Source organism: Pinus tabuliformis, chromosome J (assembly GCF_031772625.1).
Source record: "Pinus tabuliformis cultivar Carrire ecotype Pingquan chromosome J, CPIR1, whole genome shotgun sequence".
Taxonomy (NCBI): Eukaryota; Viridiplantae; Streptophyta; class Pinopsida; order Pinales; family Pinaceae; genus Pinus; species Pinus tabuliformis.
This window is the reverse complement of record NC_142295.1, coordinates 1,388,855,108-1,388,876,684: the sequence shown is the minus strand read 5'-3', so window position 1 is coordinate 1,388,876,684 and position 21,577 is coordinate 1,388,855,108. Positions and strand designations below refer to the sequence as shown.

The 21,577-nt window shown below is 41.0% G+C and overlaps 1 pseudogene; it reads left to right on the top strand.

The window, feature by feature from the left end:
• Window positions 1-7,762: 7,762 nt before the first annotated feature.
• Window positions 7,763-21,577, top strand: part of LOC149232536 (DNA topoisomerase 3-alpha pseudogene) — a 31,241-nt pseudogene continuing 17,426 nt past the window's right edge.

The following is a 21,577-nucleotide window of genomic DNA, read 5'->3' as shown; positions in this document are numbered from 1 at the left end:
ATCCATCCACTCCACCGCCACCTCCACCTCCACCTCTGCATCAACCATTCAACATGGTGAACACAATGAATATGTTGATCTTTAAAGGGGTGGGAAGCAAGGACCCTGAGAAATTCTGGTTCATCGCAGATGCTGTGTGGAAGGAACAACATATTACTGATGATAATATGAAGAAAGCACAGCTAGTCACAATGGTGTAGGACAAGAAACTGACTTGGTATATCAAGTGCTATATGGATCAACCTGGTGCGACGATGGCGGAGACTCAGCAAGCAATGAACAATGAGTTTAAAATGCCTAAGTCTCAGGCATAGTCCGTAACGAAGTTTAAGGAAATACAATAGAGGATAAAAGAGTCTGTGTGGGACTTTGATTAGAGGTTCAAATACCTAATCTGGCAGGCTAATATGAAAATCATGGATGATTAAGAAGGAGACTGGTATATTGCTTCACTATTGCCTCATCTGAGATTATCATTATCACGACATAAAATAGGAATGCAAGCAGAAGATGTGGAGATCGCGATGAGGTTGGAAGCCTCACCAGTGCAAGATACGAATGTTGGAGTACAATAGATCTAGTTGCACTTGGAAATCCTACACATGGAGTTCCAGATCTTGAAGACAGGAAAGGAAGCTCAGCCTGAGATGCACGTGGAAGTTTGGTGCATAAAATGTAAAGATAAGGGACATGGTAAGGATCACTATCCTATTTATTAGAATTACCTATTTGGAGGAGTTCATGTTCCTTTGAAGCCTGTGAACATTGAAGGATTGAGCACAGGAGTACCCTTATGGTACACTATGTGCCAAATAGCTGGGAAGCATGCAATTGACCATTGTCACCTCTTGCAAAATTTTGTACAGACTCTACAACAATTTTTTTGTACCTTCTGTAAATCAATTGGGCATGATGAGAAAAAATGTTGAAGCTACGAACTAATGATGGATCGGACCCATATGTATCAGATGCATGCAAAAAATAATCCTTAGGATCAGGGCACAGGTGCAGCGCGCGGAGGATTCGAGGGCCATGGAAGAGGAAGAGGTGGAGGGGTTGGAAGAGGTCGTGGACAAGTTATTTTCCACAACTATGGAGAAGTAGAATATTTTTTGGGTGACTGTTAGAAACCAACACATCCAGCCTGTTAGTAATGTAGATAGTTTGACCATGTGATATAGGATTGCTCAGTGCTGATAGCTAAAATGTAGGAGAAAAAAATCAACAACCCATGCAAAATATACAGATGATGAGGGTGGAGCCTCACAGAGAGGACCATAGCATCAATGTCGTGATTTGAAGTGGTATTGCCATGGGAGACAATAAAGGAAAGAATCCAAAAACCAAAGGCTGGGTGCACAAGATTGCCAAAAAAGAAGTCGGATTCGATCTCAACAAGCCTAAAGAAACTTTTATGGAGGCCAAGAAACGTCGGGAAGTCAAGAGAAAATGGCTAGAAACAATGAATCACAGGACATGGATCCCTCTCTATTGGCTACTTTCCTAAAAAACTGTATGAAGTTGTTGCAGGATAGGAAGGCATTGGAAGGGCTCTAGGAGCTAATTGACAACTATAAAGGTAAAATGAAGACTCCTCCCAAATAGCACACTGTGAGAAAATTGGGTAAACATAAGAAGCGAACAGGGCGCGAAATGAAGCTAACTGCGCAGATTGGAGAGTATGAGATGGATCAAGTCATCCAGGATCGGGGATCTAATGTGAATGTGCTACCAAGGCAGACTTGGAAAAGGATGGGGAGACGTGCACTACAATGGTCTCATATACAATTATGCATGGCCAATCAGCAAAATATCATTCCTATGGGGCACCTGTATGAGGGTAAAAATAGACATTGAGGGAGAAAGTGCTCTGGCTGACTTTGAAGTAATTGAAATAGTAGATGACAACAATCTTTACCCTACACTATTAAGAATTGATTGGGACTTCGATAGGGATGTAGTAATTAATCTGAAAAAACCAAAGAATGACAATTGAAAGGAAGGAACTCTGGGTTATTGTCCTGTTGGATTCCATGGAAGGAGTGCGCTACTCTCAACCAGTCTATGACTATGAAGAAGAAGGCGATTTGGATCAAATATACAAGATCATTGTGTGCAATGAAGATTGGATCAATCCCACTGTAGATGGGTGAATTACATAAGATAAATATAGCTCATGCACCTTGGATTCAAAGGAAGAACTCAAGCATTGGCAGAATAGGTTGCACAAAGTTTCAACGCTACACTGCAATATGATGACAAAATCGCTTCGATGTGTATCCATAGAGGTAAGAAATAATCCTCATTATGATGGCTTAGATGATGTTAGTTTGTTTCTAGATAAGTTTGAAAGGGAGGTGCTATAAGAGCATCAATTCCAAGTGCTTGATCTGGTGTTGCATGCTACACCTTCCCATTGGTGGGGTACACATAAGAGTAGCTTTGTTGACTGGAAAGAATACAAGCAAATGATGAAGCTAAGGTTCAGGTATGCGAATACCTACCTCACATAGAAATATTTAGGCAAGGAAAATCTACGTGAACATTTGGTGCCATAGATTAAAGCTTGGGGGGACGACCCTCAATTGGAATGGATACATATATTTTTTCACACCCTATATACTATTTTGATGAACTGGTACTTGGAAATGGAGCTATGCCATGGGATGATGGAGTGGAATATCCTGAGGGAAAGTCTCTTGTTAACTTTCAGCTTTGAGGATGGATTTGTGTGCATTGATGAAGTGCTCAAGGAAATTAACGCAACAATATTCAGAATTCCTGAGGAGCCGGTAGAATGGGTTCAACCAAACAAATGTGCCATGCGCTAGAATGCTACAACATGACTGCAGAATAAGAAGAGGATCCAATAAATATAAACATTCCAGAGTCTGAGGGACAGAGCGAGGTTAGAGGGCCCAAACCAGTAAACCCTGATATAACGGAACCTTTGAAGACAAGGTAACTGAACATTGGATCCGACGCGCAGCCTAAGTTTGCAAAGATAATCGATTATTGGGATGAAGATACAATTGATAAGGTTGCAGAACTACTGCACGAATGCCAGGATTTGTTTCCTACCAACTTCTTAGACTTGAAAGGAATAGTAGAGGATCTAGGTGTAATGAAGATCACTCTAATACCTAATGCAGAGCCTATGAAACATAGACTCTACCAGCTAAATCCCAAATATAAGGAGAAGGTGCACAAAGAGCTGGAAAAAATGCTAGAGGCTAGAATCATTGAGCCGGTGGAAGAATCTGATAGGGTGAGCCCTATGGTTGTTCAGGAGAAGAAGCAACAATATGAAATTAGGATATGCATAGATTTGATAAATCTCAATGATGCATGCCTTCATGACCCATTTCCAATTGCATTTATGGATGAAGTTTTGGAGAATGTTGGCAGGCATGAAGCATATTCGTTCACTGAGGGATTCTTAGGGTACCATCAGATTAATATCACACCATAGGATCGCATCAAGGCTACCTTCGTGATGGAGTGGGGATGCTTCCAGTACACAGTGATACCATTTGGGCTGAAGAATGCGTCTGCGGTCTTGTCAAGGGTCGTAATTGCAGTTTTTAAGGGATTCATCCATAAATTCTTAGAAGTCTATTTTGATGATTGGACTATGTTTTGGTTGGTAAAGAGCCACGTTGCAAGTTTGTGCCTTATGTTGGATACTTTTCACAGATACTAGATTTCCCTAAATTTGAAGAAATGTATCTTTTGTGTGCCCTATGGGATATTTCTAGGCCATGTGGTCTGCAAGTAGGGATTAATGGTAGACCCTATGAAGATAGTTGTTATTTTCAAGTTAGAGGCTCCAAAGAATGTAAAGCAATTGCGCACAACATTGGGCCACAGTAGATACTATAGGAATTTTATCAAAGCTTATGCGCACATAGCTGTGCAAGTGGAGAAATTACTAAAGAAGGACATGAAATTCTGCTGGGATGAGGAGTGTTAGAACAATTTGGATGTTTTAAAGGAAAAGATGGTGACTACACCCATTTTGGTGTTCCCAAATTGGTAGAATGAATTTCATGTTCATGTGGATGCCTTCTGGATTGCATTAGGTGTGGTATTGATCTAGCCAGGTAAAGATGATATTGATCACCCTATAGCATTTGCAAGTAGGAAGCTGACAAAGGTAAAGAAGAACTACTCGACAACAAAGCAAGAAGAGTTGGCAATGGTCTATGTACTACAAAAATTTCAGACATTACCTGTTAGGCACACACTTCAAAATGTATACAGATCACTCCGCTCTCAAGTACCTAGTCAACAAGCCTGTGTTAGGGGGGAAGATTTGTCAGTGGTTGTTTCTCTTTCAAGAATACAATTTTGAGGTGATTGTGAAGCCTAGAAGATTGAATGTGGGATAAGATCACTTGTCCAGAATTGAGACAGGCTAAGAGCCCACTAGTTTAGAAGAAGGGTTGTTAGATGTGCAACTCTTTGTTGTACGTTTCACAGATGATCACTTTGTTGACATAATCCAATTTTTAACCTTTGGCATAGTCTCGGAGGGATATTCTACACAACATAAAAAGGAATTGGTGGTCCACACGACTGATTTTTTTGTGATCACTAGAAACTTGTATAAGATGGGCTACAAAGTTCCTTTTCAAATTTGTCTTGACTTACTTTGGGTGTCCTAAGATACTGATGAGCGATAGGGGTATGCATTTCTTAAATGAGACAATTGTCACAATCCTTGAATAATTCCAGGTTTAACATCAGAAGAGTACGCCCTATCATCCTCAAGATAAATGTATTGTTGAAGCATTCAATAAGATCTTGGAGAGAATGTTTATGAAGGTTCGCAACGCGAAAAGGAATGATTGGGATGTATGCATACCAGCAGTCCTATGGGCATATAGGACAATGTGTAAAATGTTGACAGGCCAAACTTCATTCAAGTTGGTATATGGGATAGAGGTTGTGATGCCCATGAAGTATATTGTTCCAGGTCTACAGATTGCATCGCTGACTGATATGGTTGATCGCGAGACTATGGAGGAATGCCTTGCACATCTAATGGAATTAGAGGAAGATCAGTTTTTAGCAAGATTTCACCAATAGGTGCAAAAGGAGTGCGAGAAGGCATGGAAAGATCGACACATAAAGAATTGCACCTTTCAGGTGAACGATTTTGTTTGGTTATATGACAGCAAGTTTATGAAATTTCCCAGGATGTTTCAATTGCATTGGCTGGGACCCTATGTAGTCAAGGACATTACAGATGGTGGTGTAGTTTAGCTCATGAAGCTGAATGGAGAATTGTTTCCGGGAAAAGTCAATAGTAGTCGATTGAAGTTGTACAAAGCTGATCCTGCCCCTGCGTAATGACTACATGATGGCGGGATAGTCTTAGTACTCCAGGAAGCTACAAGGAAGTACGGGACTATAAGCTACACTACACGAGAATTCGAAAGACAAAGTAAGGGGGGTGCGCAATGGAAGCAAGAGAAGTGCTAGGAGGAGTTGTGCCATGAATGTTGGTTCCACACAGCGAGGTTGAAAAGTAGCCATTGGATGCACTATAGATGATTGGATGGCTAAATTTTCATTAGGAGGAGAAGGGGAGGCTGCATTTATGGTGAAAATATTTGGAAATATGCTACGAAAGATGCATTAATGACCGAAAATTGGAGGGAATGTTTGGATTCAAATTCGAAAACTCCTATAAATCTGGCATCCTACCCTGTGTTAGAGCATTTCTCTTTAAAAATCGATTGTGAGCTATATAGCCTTGTGTTACGCCATGAGCTGAAGTCTATGAACGAGCCTAATTGCTCACCCCCATAGTTAGCTAATGTATTCGAAAATTTATGTAAGGCCTTCCTGGAAGAAATGGCTGAAACTCGCCCCACAACCAAAGCCACAATTTCTGAATCCTTAACCACTGAAGCTGTAACCACTAAAGTTCTGCCCCCTATTCCAATGGTATCGAGGTCTCCCAGGCCTAATTCGTCTACCATTGAGAAGAAACAAAAGATTTTGTAGCAAGTTCCAGTGAGACACTCACCGCAGAAAAACCCCAATAAGGTTCGTGAAAAGGGGAAAATGGATAAGTCACAATAGCCACATGAGCCCCTTGATCTTGATGAAGAAGAGCTTCATTGAGGAATCGAGGAGATGGAAGTTGAAGAGGGTGAGCTTATGACACAACTCTCGAAGTATATTGCACAGTAAAAAGGAAAAGTGGAGGTGTGGAAAGACCTAGATTCTCCCAAATTTATGGTCTCTACAACACTACTACTAGAGAGGACGGTATTTGAAGGCACGTTATGAGGACACATTCCCCCACTCAAGTTGGAGGATCGAGACTTGGCAGATCATCAGAGGTTCCCACATCTTGCGTGGAACATGTATTTGGTGAATATTTATTATGATGAGATAGGAGTAACACGACCGGAGCCAATGAAGTGGGTCACGGGGGTTGAGAAAGCAAGCCCGCTGAGTATGCTCTGCATGCAACATTTCAGCAGAACCAACATCAACACAGTCTGTTTTCGAGAACTTCTCACCTTGGTGCATGATGGGTATCTCTGGTTGGGATAAACCATCCTTATTACAGATATGCTGATCCTTTGGATCACTATGTTGCCCCATCAAGGGGGGGATCCAGAAGAGGCATTTGGAGGAAAAACCAAAGAAAAACAACTCGCAGACCAGATGAAGAGTGAGTTCGTCTTGTTGGAGAAGTCACAAATATATTCCATCCACTCCATTATAGAAAAGGTGGTATAGTTTTCCGCATAGATCTTGGCCTATAAGATCATGTGGAAGTGTCATGCGGATGAGGTTCCAGCGCCATTAATTTCATTAGTTGCACAATGTGCTAAGGGCGTGCAATACAACTGGGCATAGTAGCTTTGCAAGGTGTTTTTGGCAAATTGTCGGGAGGCCGAAGACAAGCGAAATTCATTTCATTATGATTGGATGCTACCATTGATTGTGCTAGTCGTGTGGAGGTTGCTAGAAGATAGTCAATTCCCTTCACAAGAACCTAATTTACCAAAAGCTGTGAAGTTCGCTTCACTGTGGGTGACAAAGGACCCCGTGCGGGTCATGGAGACTAAAATTTTTTCGGTGTTGGTCATTATGGATCTCCGCATGGTGGTAAGCCAAACGCTGAGGCTCTCACTAACTCTATATGAATAAATGGAAGCTTATGCAGAGTTCAATGCAGACTTTCACAATGTGTTTATCCATGCGAGATGTGATCCGAAGAAAAAAAGGTACAAGTTACCCTACATGGTGAGTGAGGTAGATGTGCAGGAGGTCATTGGGAAATGGCCAGGGGAGTGGCTGAACCCCTCAAACGCTTGTGCAGGTACAAGCAAGGTCAAGGAAAGCTCCTCTGCGTAGGCAATAGTAACACAAAATCAAAAGGAGGTTGACCTGGCTACAACTCAAGAGAAATCTACACAGTAGAAGAAGGAAGTTGCTACAAGGTAGCTACTATTAAGGAAGCTGCTAAGAAAGAGCGGGTCGCCAAGGAGACTATTATCGACATTGAGGAGTCTGCTTTTCAGCACATCGAGGACCAGGAGGAGTCTAACGTTGAAGGATGTGGGGGCGTAGAGTAGGTCACCCCCTTTAGAGTATAGAAGCACTCCAAGGAGACAACTTTAGGACCTTGGAAGAAATAGAAGTCTGATAGGCATACGCATGTTAATGCACTGGTCCTCATTAAGGGGAACTTAGACGAAAGCTGGGATAATGTCCACAAAATTACAACAAAACTATGGACGTAGTTCGAGCAGCAGTACCAACAGGCATTGGGCAATCTGCAAAAGGACCTACTCAATATGCAGATTCAAACGGGGCGGCTGAAAGCGAGCGTGGGCCAAGCGAGCAGGATTTAGGCAAGCTTGTAGCAAGTGAGTGTGACTGTGCTAGATATAGATCAAACTCTGGATCTCAGAGTCATTCAATTTCCAGAGGGGTCCCTGCATGCAAAATTAGGGGAAGTAAACACCTAGCTATCACAGCTCAAAGATTCAATTTTCAATCTCGTGGAACTCCCTATCTAGACCCTCCATAAATTACACCAAGGAGTATCCGACGAGCTATGGGTTAGGGAGTAGCGCGCGCTGCTGGTGATCAGCTAGGTAAAGACTAACAATGAGTAGATATTTGTAGAAAAGGCATAGGTACTGAAGGAGAAGGAAGAAATGGCCATGCACAGCCAGAACATGGAAGCAGCAATTACACAGGCTTGTAATATGCTGCGAGAGTTCCACATTCCTGAAGATGCAGAGTTAGTAGCAAATATTCAAAAGTTGGCTACAATGGTCAAGAAACCAAAGGATGAAATTGGTCAAGTCCGATTTGAACTTTAGCTGCAGATCTCAAAGTTGCAATTGAAGTTGCATCCGACCACTCCGCTAGAAGTCTGGGAGCAGTGCGGAGTAGCGATTAAGAAGGGGATGGCCACATTAGACACAACAGTCAAGGACTGAACCAACTTATTTGAGTAGGCCATGGAACATTGGACATATCTTCAAGAGGACCCCACTCTATAGAAGATTGGTACTGATATTAGGGAGAAGCAGTAGTATTTTGATGAAATGCGGTTGGCTGTGCGCACTTTGGTGCTAGTCCAGCGCTTCCCATGACTACAATAAGGAAAATAGTTGCGGACAGAGATTAAAGAGTTTCATCGTAAATATTCCATCTTGAGGTCCAGAACATAGCCATGGATAGAGGAAGCAAGCCATCTTTCTCTATCAGTTCAAAACAAGTTGAAATCGATCCAATAAACACACAAAACAATGGTCCTCACGATGGAAGGCCCTACTACAGAGAATCTAGTCAAAGACGTACAACATGCCACTTTGCAGGATACTGTTGATTTTTAGGCTCTAAATATTGAGCTACATGAACTACAGAACAATATTGCAGTTCCAATCGAGCGACGGGACAGCAAGTCACCCAATTTGTGTTGGGGGCTTGTTGGGATGGGGTCCCTGGGGTTAAGTTTTGGTCAAATGTTGGGCTAATATTTGTATGTAAAGTCTTCACAAAATGTGTAAGTGGAGCACAAATATGGCATGAGTTGAAGGGGCTTTAGTCCCTTAGGTGGGTAAGTGATAGGAATGTTTTAAGACCCACCCATGGTCCACGACCATGGTATTATAAACAAAATGCTATATATTTATGAGTCATAATGAGTCTAAGAGATGTCAATTGGATAAGAAATTTTGTAACGGAAAGTAAGTCTGCAAGATCAGTGCCTGGGCCCTTGCAGCTGAGTGCGCAGGGAAAATAAGTCTGTACTTGGATGATTATACTTAATAAAGATAGTTTTGCGCCAATTTGGATGCGTTTGTGTATTATCTCTTATTTCTGCAAGTATCTATAATTTTTCTCTATGTTAAACTTATCTGAATTAATGCCTATCTGGTATGCGGAAATAGTAGATCGGTAATCTTTATGCATGTTATGAATGATTAAGATCCTTCGCGAAGATCTAGAAGTTGTTTAAGAACAATTATAGTAATTGTTTGTTGGGACGACTAAGGGTTCGCGAAGATAGATCTAAGCCCTAAGACTACAGAAAACTATCACACAGGCCTCTGGATGCATAAATCTAGTTCTGTCATCCCCCAATGCTACTTTGGGTGATACTGCAACCTGCGCTACGTAGGTTGTTGCCAAAAGGGCCAGTAGTTAGGGTTTTGTTGGTTGGTGTAGATAACGTTGAACCTGGAACAGACCGCATCAAGCCAACATACAGTAAACTCATCCCAGGCCATTTTAAGCCATCAATCCTCTTAGGAACATTCCCAGGAGAACCTCCTGTAAGACAAGAACTTGTCCCAAATATTGGAGCACCTGTGTGCATGATGACTTCGTCAAACACCACCCAAAACCTGGAACTAGTTTCGGATACCACACCCACTGCAACTGATAATGTCATTACTTTACCTCTCTCCATTATGAGAACCCCCTTTTTATGCCCCCCATCTAAGTTTTTCTTGCACCAAGCCATGGTAACTATTACAATACCAAATATGTCTCTCGCGATACCAATTTGGTACCTTGTCCCCATGATCATGTCGGCTGAGACAGGACACATTTCAGTAGGAAATATCCTTGTACCTCCACCTCAGGAAATGACCCTTACTCAACTTTGTGCTACACCTACACCAACGGAATTGTAAAAAAGGAGAGTCCTCAAACTTATCCAGGGCCCTGCAACCCTGTGCATTATCTAAAGAATTTGGGCACCCAACTGACATATGCCATGAATTAGATGAGTTAGAAACTCTCATGAATTCCACCAAAACATCGGCAACCATATCTCCACCAAAATGATAAAAAACCATACCTTTTCATAACAAAGAAATCTGTACCATCCATGCGTGAGCTATATGCGAAAAACATGGGCATTATACTCATTATTGTCTTGATATCTCTCGATACTGAGAAACATTAAACACACTCATTCAAACCAACATGAATGATACAATAGCACCAACCAACCCTCAAATGGACAATAAATTCCAAAACATCCTCTACATTCAAGAAGAGGTAGCTTCATGCTCTAAAAAACCTGCCTACAACACACGAAAGAAGCATAAGCAGCAACATTCATCCTCTACTTTACCATGTGCTATGTGTGATGAACCTACACATCTAGTGAACCTCTACCCTAGATTATGGACACATTACCAAAACCACTTACCTATCTAGGTTTCTCAAAAAAGAAAACCTACATGCCAACAACATATATGCATGATATACGAGGAAAACCATCATACGAAGAGGTGCTCACACCTTCCAGTTTCGTACGTAAATTTGAACGGAAACTCTAATCTGTTTGACTCAGATAAGAAGTTCGTAGAACCCACTCCCCCACCTGGTGAAGAAGGACCCTTAGATATCTTATGTGTATTTGAGCAAAAAGGTGGCCCGCAAAAGTAGACCCCCATCATTTCATCTCCCATCACCATCACCAGGCCAAATCAAGCCAAAAGCAACCCAAAACAACCTGGAAAAGAAAATCGCCCATCACATGCACCCTATTTCATAAACCCAATAATTTGATCAATAAATGTCATGAAATAACTAGGTTCAATGACATTTTCTTCTTACTGGCCCACATCCCCCACAAGTACCTCTCCAACCAAGAAAAAATCACATGATGTTATTGTCGCATATGATCTCAATTCCACCACACAAGGAATTGTCAGTACCTTCCATGGTTACATGCACCAAGAGCAGTACTAAAACCAATCTGTACCAACCAACCACACCGTACCAAGTCCGCGACTCAAAGATAGATACCCCCACAGGATATTATGTCATGCAACAACAACAAGGCATCAACATCCCATACAAGAAGTAGTACTGCCTCTCATACAATATATTGAGTTAGTACCGAACCACTATAGGTAAACTCTACCAAAGCTTCTCATAGCACAAGTGATACCTCTATAACACATGCCTTTCCAAAAAAACCATCCTTGGTAAAAGAGGCTAAAGGCCCTGTTCGATCGCCACATCACCCCTTAGATATTCACTGAGGGGGAGTTAGTCCTCCATTACGATGTCATCCAAGAAAAAATAGGACCTAGAAAGTTTGAAACCATTTGGAAGGGCCCATACATCATTAATAATTTCCTCTACAAGGGGGCATACATACTATCCCAGCCCGACAGGACTTGGCTAAAAATTCTCGCCAATGGTCTCTACCTCAAGAAATTTCATTCATAAAATGCTAGAGTAAACATGTATGTACAATGAATTATTACTTATTATGGTCAACTCATCATGCATTTATTCTAAGAAAACCATCCTCTCATCGCATGCCAATAGATGGATCTTCCTCCAATGTATCACCAGAGGTTCGTTGATGGTGCATCTCGATGGTCACAAAATCACGCTACTGTAGCATGGGCCATATACTCTCCTAACCAGACACCTCAACTCTTCAATGGACCTTTTATCGGGTCATCCACCAATAGTCAAGTAGAATATGACATTGTCATAGGCCTCTTGGTTGATACCCACCACCTAGGTATCCATCTCATGCATGTATTTCTTGATTCCCAGCTCATAGTATCGTAGTTAAACAAGACTTTTCATGTCCATGATCCATGTAAATTTCAGAAGTATCTGCATGCACAAAGGTTAGCTAGATATTTTGATCAAATCACATGTACACATATACCAAGAGATCAAAATCATATAGATGATCACATCGCTAATAAATTCTTAGACTGGCATGCATCACATATATATAACCATCAAGATACATAAAACATCAACATAAGATACATCTAGAAACATAAATGCAGAAATACACCAAAAGTATAAACACATGTATCACATCATGAGAGCCACCAAAAAATGATCTCATATATACATCAAAAAATATATTAGCATGAAATAACTAGCCCATGACCAAGAGGAATAAGCCAGCAAAATACAGGGGAGAATCCTCATAAATGGTTGCTTTCCCTGGTACATACATCATCTCGAAAAAAATAAAAAATAAACAACAAGTCTTCCTAGGGCCCTGGTGGCCCAATCTCTACATCCGGAGAAAAAATAGGACAAAAAGTAGTTGTATCCATAGCAATACAATGCAAAATCGGCCGATGTGCTTGCTCCATGGACATCGTAATCTCAACCAAAACCTCTGGTAGGTTGGCCCATCCATCAAAGGGAAACCGTCTGGTCAGGGACTTAACTAATCCACAAGAATCATGGTAACTTTGTAACTTGACCACAACAGCTCCTAATTGTGACTTGCATCATCACCATTCATAAGCAATCTAGCTACATCCTTGTCTGTCGCTACCCCTCAAGATAGCCCACCAATCTCAAACCCACACTGCTATGTTGGGCACTTTGCACCTCCCCGAGGAACAATCAGTGGCCTCGCCACCCTCAGTTTCTATGGAATAGGGGCAACCCATGCAACACCCAAGTTCCTCAGATCGTGGCCTACCAAATAGGCTAATGGACACCCCCGCGGCCCCACATCTGCAAGTAAACAAAGAATAGTTTCAAAATCATAGTATATGAAAAACAATGAGAAAATACATGAAAGCACATATATGTATACAAGTTTAGAAACAAAAAATATACCTGTTAGTCCCCAGGCAGCACTTGGAGGAAGCCCCTATTGGGATGGGGTCCCTGGGGTTAAATTTTTCCAAATTTTGTAAGTCCTTTTTGTAAAGATGTAAAGTCTCTATGTTTTTTGGAAGAGGGGCGTGAAGATAGTAAGAGTCAATGGGGCTTTAGTCCCTTAGGTGGTTAGGTGATAAGAATGTTTTGAGACTTTCCCATGGTGTGTGGAGCATGGTATTTTAAAATCAAAGGCTATAAATAGAAGAGTCATAGTGAGCAAGCTAAGGCAGGTAAAGTTTGTTTCCTATACTTAGGCAAAGGGGAAGGCTCCTATAGATGAGAGCGTAGATACCTTGGTAAGTCCGCATGTTGAGTGTGCATGCCCCTGCAGCTTAGTGCACAGGGAAAGAGATTATGTACTTGAACGAATTCATCTAATAAAGATAGCTTTGATCCAATACTTGTGCATCTGTGCATTTATTCTTACTTTTGCAGTTTTCTGTATTTTCGCTTTGTATCACAATTTATATGAATGAATGCTTATCTTATATGTGAAAGTGGAAGATCAGTATAATTTATACATGTTATGAATGTTGCATGACCTTCACGAAGGTATAGATACCGTTTAAGTGAATTACTCTAATTATCTGTCTCGATAAGGTTAGGGTTCACGAAGACAGAATTGAGCCCTAAGAGCCATAGGAAACTATCACACAAGCCTCTGGATGTAAAAACCTAGCTCTATCATCCCCCAATACTACTTCGAGTGATACTGTAGTTTGTTTCTGAAAGGGCCAACAGTTTAGGGTTTTGTTGGCTGGCGCAATTAACTTTGAACCTGGGTCAGGCCCCAACAATCCAACAAATGATTCCATTGCTGGGACCAAGATCTTGCTAAGGGATATGTGTTAAGAGGTTCCCAAGTAAGAAAGAAATTGAAAAGTGGCTTGATCAGAAGTTGCACATGTTTTCTGCTCATGGGAATAGAAATATGCACTTGTCGAGGGAAGAGTGGTTGAATAGATACCTATTCACAAACAAACACGAAATATTCTTCTGCTTTATCCCCAATGAATTTTAATGAGTGGTTGTCCAAATTAGCGGATAGTCAGGGTACATGGAAGCTTGACAACCCTATTGTGTGGACCAACTAGTAAAGTGCTTGGAGGCTTCAGAAAATAACATCGCGTGGGTCGTTGATCATTGGATCGATAGTTTTCTGGGAGGATTCATTACTGAGTTCGAGATTGACACATCCACTAGCTACAGTGAAGCAAAGCATGGGTTCTTCAAAGGACCAAGAGGTAAGTACCTAAATCTCTTAAGACCTGGATTAAAATTCTATTGTGCAAAAAGTGGGTTATGCCTTAAAATTGATTTTTGGGACTACGCGAAGTGGGAGAGAATTCAGAAGAAATGAAGAATCAGGCTTTGAATACAGTCTGCTCTTAGGATCTTATGATAATGATGACGAGGGTAATATTCTGAGAACACCATGAAGCACACTACAGATCGTAATTTGGCGTATCATAGGGATACCTGATCCATCTAATCCTCCTCTGCCTCCACCTCTACCTCCACCTCTGCCTCACACACCTACACCTCCGCATCCAGCTCCACCTCGATCAGTCAATATGGTGAATACAATGAAGATTCCTTTGTTTAAGTGTGTGGGAACAAAATACCCCAAAGAATTTTGGGTTGTCGTAGATGATGTATGGACGGCACAGCAAATCACTGATGACAACATGAAGAAAGCACAACTAGTCACATCGATGCAGGATAAAGTGTTGAGTTGGTACATCAAATTTTGCACAGATAAGCCCAACGCGACTATGCTAGAGACCCAACAAGTGCTAAATAGTGAGTTCAAGAAGCCCAAATCTCAGGCCCAGTTTGTAATAGAGCTCAAGGAAATATAGCATAGGGTAAACGAGTCCACGTGTGACTTTCATATCAAAGATTAAAATGTTTGATTCAGCAGGCTAATATGGCCATTACATATACTCAGCATAGGGACTAGTACATTATGTTGCTCCTACCGCATCTAATATTACCATTATTACAATAGAAAATAGGAACCCAAGCGGAAGCAGTGGAGATCACCATGAGACTAGAAGCTTAGCTAGTGAAGGATACAAATATAGGGGTATAACAGATTCAATCATAGCTGGCAAGCTTGCATATGGAATTGGAGAACTTGAAGAATGGAAAGGAAGTCTAGCCTGAGGTATGTGTAGAAGTTTGGTGTGTAAAGTGTAAAGGCTAGGGTCATGACATGGACCACTGCCCTGTTTATTAGAGCTACCTCATTGGGGGGGGGTCTTGTCCCTCTAAAACTCAAAAACATCGTTGGACCGAGCGTGGTGGTAACCTTCTGGTGTGCTATCTTTCAAATAGATGGGAAGCACCCGACTAATAACTGTCATATCCTACAAAATTTTGTGGAAACACCACAATAGTTATTTTGTACTTTTTGTAAGTCAGTTGAGCATGATGAGCACAATTGTTGGAGATACGAACTGATGATGGAGAGGACTCCTACGTATAGAATGTAAACACAAAATCAGCCTCAAGATCAAGGCGCACTTGTAGCACACGGAGGATTCTAGGGCCAAGGAAGAGGATGAGGATGAGGGGATGGAAGGGGTCATAGACAAATCATTCCTTATAATTGTGGAGAAGCCGACCATTTTTGACGTGACTATCAAAACCCGATGCATCCATCCTGTCATTATTGACGAAAATTTGATCACTTTATAGAAGATTTCCCAGTATTAATAGCCAAGATGAAGGAGAAGAAGGCTCAAACACATACTTAGAATATTCAAATGATGAGAGCAGAGCCTAGTATTAATATCGTAACGTGAAGTGGTATTGCCACAAAAGAAGATAAAGGAAAGCAGCGAGAAAATGAACAATGGATACACAAGGCTGCTAAGAAGGAACTTGTATTTGACCTAAACCAGGCTAAGGAAATCTTTATGGAAGCCAAAAATATATTCACTGAGGCCTCTACCTCTGAGCTTAAGGAGAATTCTAGCGGAAACAACGAAGCACAAGACATAGATCCTTCACTATTAGCTACCTTTCTGAAGATGTGTATGAAGTTGTTACGAGATAGAAAGGTGGTAGAAGGGCTCCAAGAGTTAATTGATAATTGTATAGGTAATTTCAAGCCTCCTCCAAAACAACGCATTGTACAAAAAGTTGGAAAAAGAAAGAAATGAATGGGTTGCGAAATGAGGCTAACTGCGTAGATTGGAGAATATGAAATGCATTAGCTAATTCTCGATCTACAATCTTATGCGAATGTGCTACCAAAGAAAACTTGGGAAAGAATGGGGAGACCTGCACTGCAGCGGTCTCCTATCCAGCTTTGCATGGCAAATCAATAGAAATTCATTCCTATGGGGTGCGTACATGGGGTTATGGTGGATATTCGAGGAGCAAGCACCTTGGCCAATTTTGAAATAATTGAGATAGTGGACGACAGTAATTGTTACCCTCCACTATTGAGAATTGATTGGGCCTTCTACATGGATGCGATCATTAATCTTAAGAAGTGCAGGGTGACATTTGAGAGAAAGGCGTTCTGAGTTATTGTTCCATTGGATCCAAATCAAGGTGCGCGATACATAGAACCAGTTCACGATTATGAAGAAGAAGACAATATGGACCAGATATATAAGATCACTGCACGAGATGAGGACTAGATCAATTCTATAGTAGATAGATGAATTACATGGGATAAAGATATCTCCTACACCTCAGGTTCTGATGAAGACCTTGAGCATTGACATAACAGATTACATGAAGTCTCCTCGCTGCATTGCAACATGTTCAAAAAATCGCTTCATTGCGTATCTACGAAGGTATGAAATCTACCTTACTATGATGGTTTAGATGATTTTAATTTGTTTTTGGATAAGTTTGAAAAGGAGGTGCAAGAAGAACATCGGTTCCAAGCACTAGATCTAGTGTTGTGCTATGCCTGCCTACTAGTGGGGTACGCATAAGGACATCTTCATTGACTGGAAGGAATACCGGTGAAAGATGAATCTGAGGTTTGGGTACGCTAATACTTGTATAACAGAGAAACGAACTAGAAAAGATGATATGCGCAAGTGTTTGGCGAGGTGGACTAAAGCTTGGGGAGAGGAACCTCAACCTAAATGGGTGCACATTTTTTTTCAAAATTTTGATGCCATTCCGATGAACTGGTACCTAGAAACTGAGCTATGCCATGGGATGGATGAGTCGGACATCCTCAAGGAAATTTTCCTATTTAACTTTAGCTTTGAGGATGGCTTTGAATGTATTGATGAAGTTCTCTGAGAAATTAAGGCTATAATCTTTCGAATGCCTAAGGAACCGGTAGAATGGGTTCAACCAGATTGGAATATGCAGCTACACCATGTGCTAGAATGCTATAACATGACCGCAGAAGAAGAAGAGGATGACCCTAGAAATATCAACATTTTGGAGTCTAAGGGACAGCATGAAGTTGAAGGACCCAAAGAAAAATTCCCTCACATAGCAGAGCCTTTGAAGACTAGACAGGTAAACATTAGATCAGATGCACAACCAAAGTTTGTGAAGATAGGTGACTATTGGGATGAGGATACAATTGATAAGGTCTCAAAACTGTTGTGCGAATACTGGGACTTTTTTCCCACCAAGTTCTCAAATGTAAAAGGGATAGTAGGTGACTTGGGCATGATGAAAATTACTTTGAAGCCAAACGTGAAGCTTGTAAAACAGTGACCTGACCATTTGAATCACAAATATAAGTAAAAGGTGCACAAGGAGTTGGACAAAATGCTAGAAGCTGGGATCATTGAGCCAATGGAGGAGTCAGACTGGGTAAGATGAAATCTGGATATGCGTAAATTTGAGGAAGCTCAATTATGTGTGCGTCGATGACCCATTCCCAATGCCATTTACAGATGAAGTCCCAGATAATGTTGGAGGGAATGAAGCCTATTCATTCACTAAAGGGTCCTTGGGGGACCATTAGATCAAGATTGCATCAGAGGATCACAGCAAATCCACCTTCGTTATGGAATGGGGATGTTTTCAATACAAGGTATTGCTATTTAGATTGAAGAATTCTCCTGTGATCTTTTCATGGGTAGTAATTTCATATTTTAAGGAATTCATCCACAATTTCTTAAATGTTTACTTTGATGATTGGATTGTATTTGGGTTGGTAAAGCACCATGTTGCGATTCTATGCCTTATGTTGGACACCTGTCGCAAACATTAGATTTCCCTGAATTTGAAAAAATGCATCTTCTGTGTTCCTTATGGAATATTGCTGGGTCATGGGGTTTTCAACCAGGTATTGATTGTAGACTCTACAAAGATAGTTGTTATTGTCAATTTGGAGGCCCTGGAGAACGTAAAATAGTTGCCCGCAACACTGGGCCATACGGGGTATTATCGAAAGTTTATCAAGGCATATGCACAAATCACTGTGCCAATGGAGAAATTATTGAAGAAAGACATGACATTCTGTTGGGATGAAGAGTGTCAGAACGATTTAGATATTTTGAAGAAAAAAATGGTCACCACGCCCATTCTGGTATTTCTGAATTGGAAAAAGGAGTTCCATGTTCATGTGGATGCTTCTTGTATTGCTCTAGGTGTGGTGCTGACCCAACAAAGTGAAGGCGATATTGATCATCCTATAGCGTTTTCAAGTAGTAAGTTGTCTAAGGCGGAGAAGAACTACTCGACTACAAAGCACGAAGGACTAGCAATGGTGTATGCATTACAGAAATTATGGCACTATCTGTTAGGTGCTCACTTCAAGATGTATACATACCATTACACTCTAAAATACCTGGTCAATAAGCCTGTGTTGAGGGGGAAGATCTGCATATGGTTGTTTTTCTTTCAGGAGTACATTTTAAGGTGATTGTGAAGCCTAAACGATTGAATGTTGGTCTTGATAATCTCTCCTAGATTGAGATGGCTGATTAGCCTACTAGTTTGGAAGAAGGGTTTCCTGATGCACATCTCTTTTTTGTTCATGTCAGAGACAATCACTTTGTTGATGTAATCTAGTTTTTAACAACTACCACAGCCCCAGAGGGATATTCTACACAACAGAAAAAGGAGTTGGTGGTTCGCATTGCTGATGTTTCTATGATCATTGGACAAATGTATAAAATGGGTTGTGATGAGATATTGTGCCACTAATTCCCAGAATTTGAATGACCAACCATCCTTGCAGAAGCACATGGAGGAGTAGCGTGAGGCCACTATGTAGGAAGAGCAACCGTGCAGGACTTTGATGGCCAACAATGCATAAGGATTCAAAAGAGTATTGTAGGGTGTGCGGTTCTTGCCAAAGGACAAGGAAACCATCTCAGAGAGACGAATAGCCCTTAAAACCATAGATAACATTCTAGGTGTTTGATAAGTGGGTGATTGATTTTGTGGGTCCAATCCAACCACCAGGGAAAAACACTGGAGTGCAATATATCATTAAAACAACTGAATACTTGATGCAATGGATGGAGGTTCAACTGAAAGGATTATAGCATAGCTACCATTGCGAATTTTATTTTTGAATTTATCTTGTCCCGATTTGTCTGCCCTAAGATATTAATGAGCATGAGGGGCACCCACTTCTTGAATGAAATGATTGCCACGATGCTTGAATAATTCCAGGTCTATCATAAAAAAAGTATGCCCTATCACCATCAAGATAATGGTACGGTCGAAGCCTTCAAAAAAACCTTGGAGAGGGCTTTAAAAAAGGTTTGCAACACCAAGTGGAATGACTGGGATGTGCATGTGCTAGCAGTCTTGTGGGCATATAGAACCACTTGTAAAAAACTTATAGGCCAAACCCCTTTTAGGTTGGTCTATGAGCAGGAGGCTATGATGCCCATGGAATATATTGTGTCGATTCTATGGATTGTAGGAGCACCTCGCACAGCTGATGGAATTGGAGGTGGATCGGTTTTAGCAGGCCTTCACCAAAAAGTGCAAAAGAAGCGTGAAAAGGCATGGCACGATTAACATATAAAGTAGCACATCTTCTAGGTTAATGATTTGGTCTTATTATATGACAAAAAATTTACGAAATTTCCTAGAAAGTTTCAAGTGCATTGGCTTGGACCCTATTGTTGTTAGGATATTCTGACACATAGGAAATAGTTAAGTACAACTTGGTCTACTATAGAGTTAGGTAAAGTGTGTTTCTTTACTATGTACATTTTGTAACTTACAATCTAACGGTCATGATATGTAGTGATCTGACAGTTCATTCTCTCCTCGGTATTACCGACACTTTATCCGTGGCTTAACACCCGATTGGTCCATGATCTATATTTAAAGAGCATGGAGGGTCATTTGTAGGGTAATCCATCTATGAGAGAAGCATATGTAAATTTTCATTCTTTTATTAATAAATTTCCTGAAGTGGCCACGTTGGCTCATGTCGTGGACTGTTTCCCTCTTTGAGGGTTTTAACCACGTCAAAATACTGGTGTATTGATCTGTGATCTATTTGTGAGTGGTGTCCTTTGGTGTTCTGTATTAGGAACTTACCCTGTAAATTCCTACATGGTATCAGAGCTATTTGAGGGTCGCGTCCGTTGGTGATCCAAATCTGAAGCCGGTAGAAATGCATCCGACTGCCGTTTCCAAGATCTACGGTTTCTGACTGCTTTCGGGCTGAGAGGACTACTCTGTTGTGTTGGGAGCATCTGTTCCAGTGAGGAACCCCTTTCGTTTCATGCGAAAAGGTTTCCGGTAACCCTAGCTGTGTCATTTTTAAGATCTAGAGGTATACAATGTTTATTTGCAGTTTACAGTTATTTTCTCTCTGTTTATTTCGGTTTCGGTTTATTTAGCTTTTTTTTATTACCGGATCTATACCTTTCATTTCTGCATATGCTCTTTGCCCTGTGACTCTGTGCGATCTGGGCAAATCAGAAACAGAAAGGAAGGATTTTTCTCATGCGTATGCTCTTTTCCACTGCACCTTAGTGTGATCTCGGAAAATCAGAAACATTGAGGAAAAATATTTAGTTTCCGACTAAAGCTAACTTCAAGCCGCAAGGTTTGTTTTTGAAAATATTTAGTTTCCAGCTAAAGCTAACTTCGAGCCGCAAGGTTCGTTCTTTTTTGTATGTCTGTGTTGGGTTTTGTGTTTTTTTGTTTTGTAGGGAAAAAGAGCTGTCTCAAAGCAAGCACGCAACCCAAAGCATCCAAACCCCCCCCCTCTCTCTCTCTCTCAAACTTTTTGTATAGCTCACTTGGTGCAAAGCTAATTTATGAGAGTAGAGGTCTTGGGTTCAAGTCTCCATTTTGTGGGGGCAGATTTTTTCATTCCCGCACTTCATCGGTGACTTTGTCAATTTATTTCGAAAAGCCATAACTTCTTCATCCGGAAGCCGTTTTCATAACCGTTTTTTTTTTAAACGGCCTAATTTTTCGAGATCTTTCCATTGGT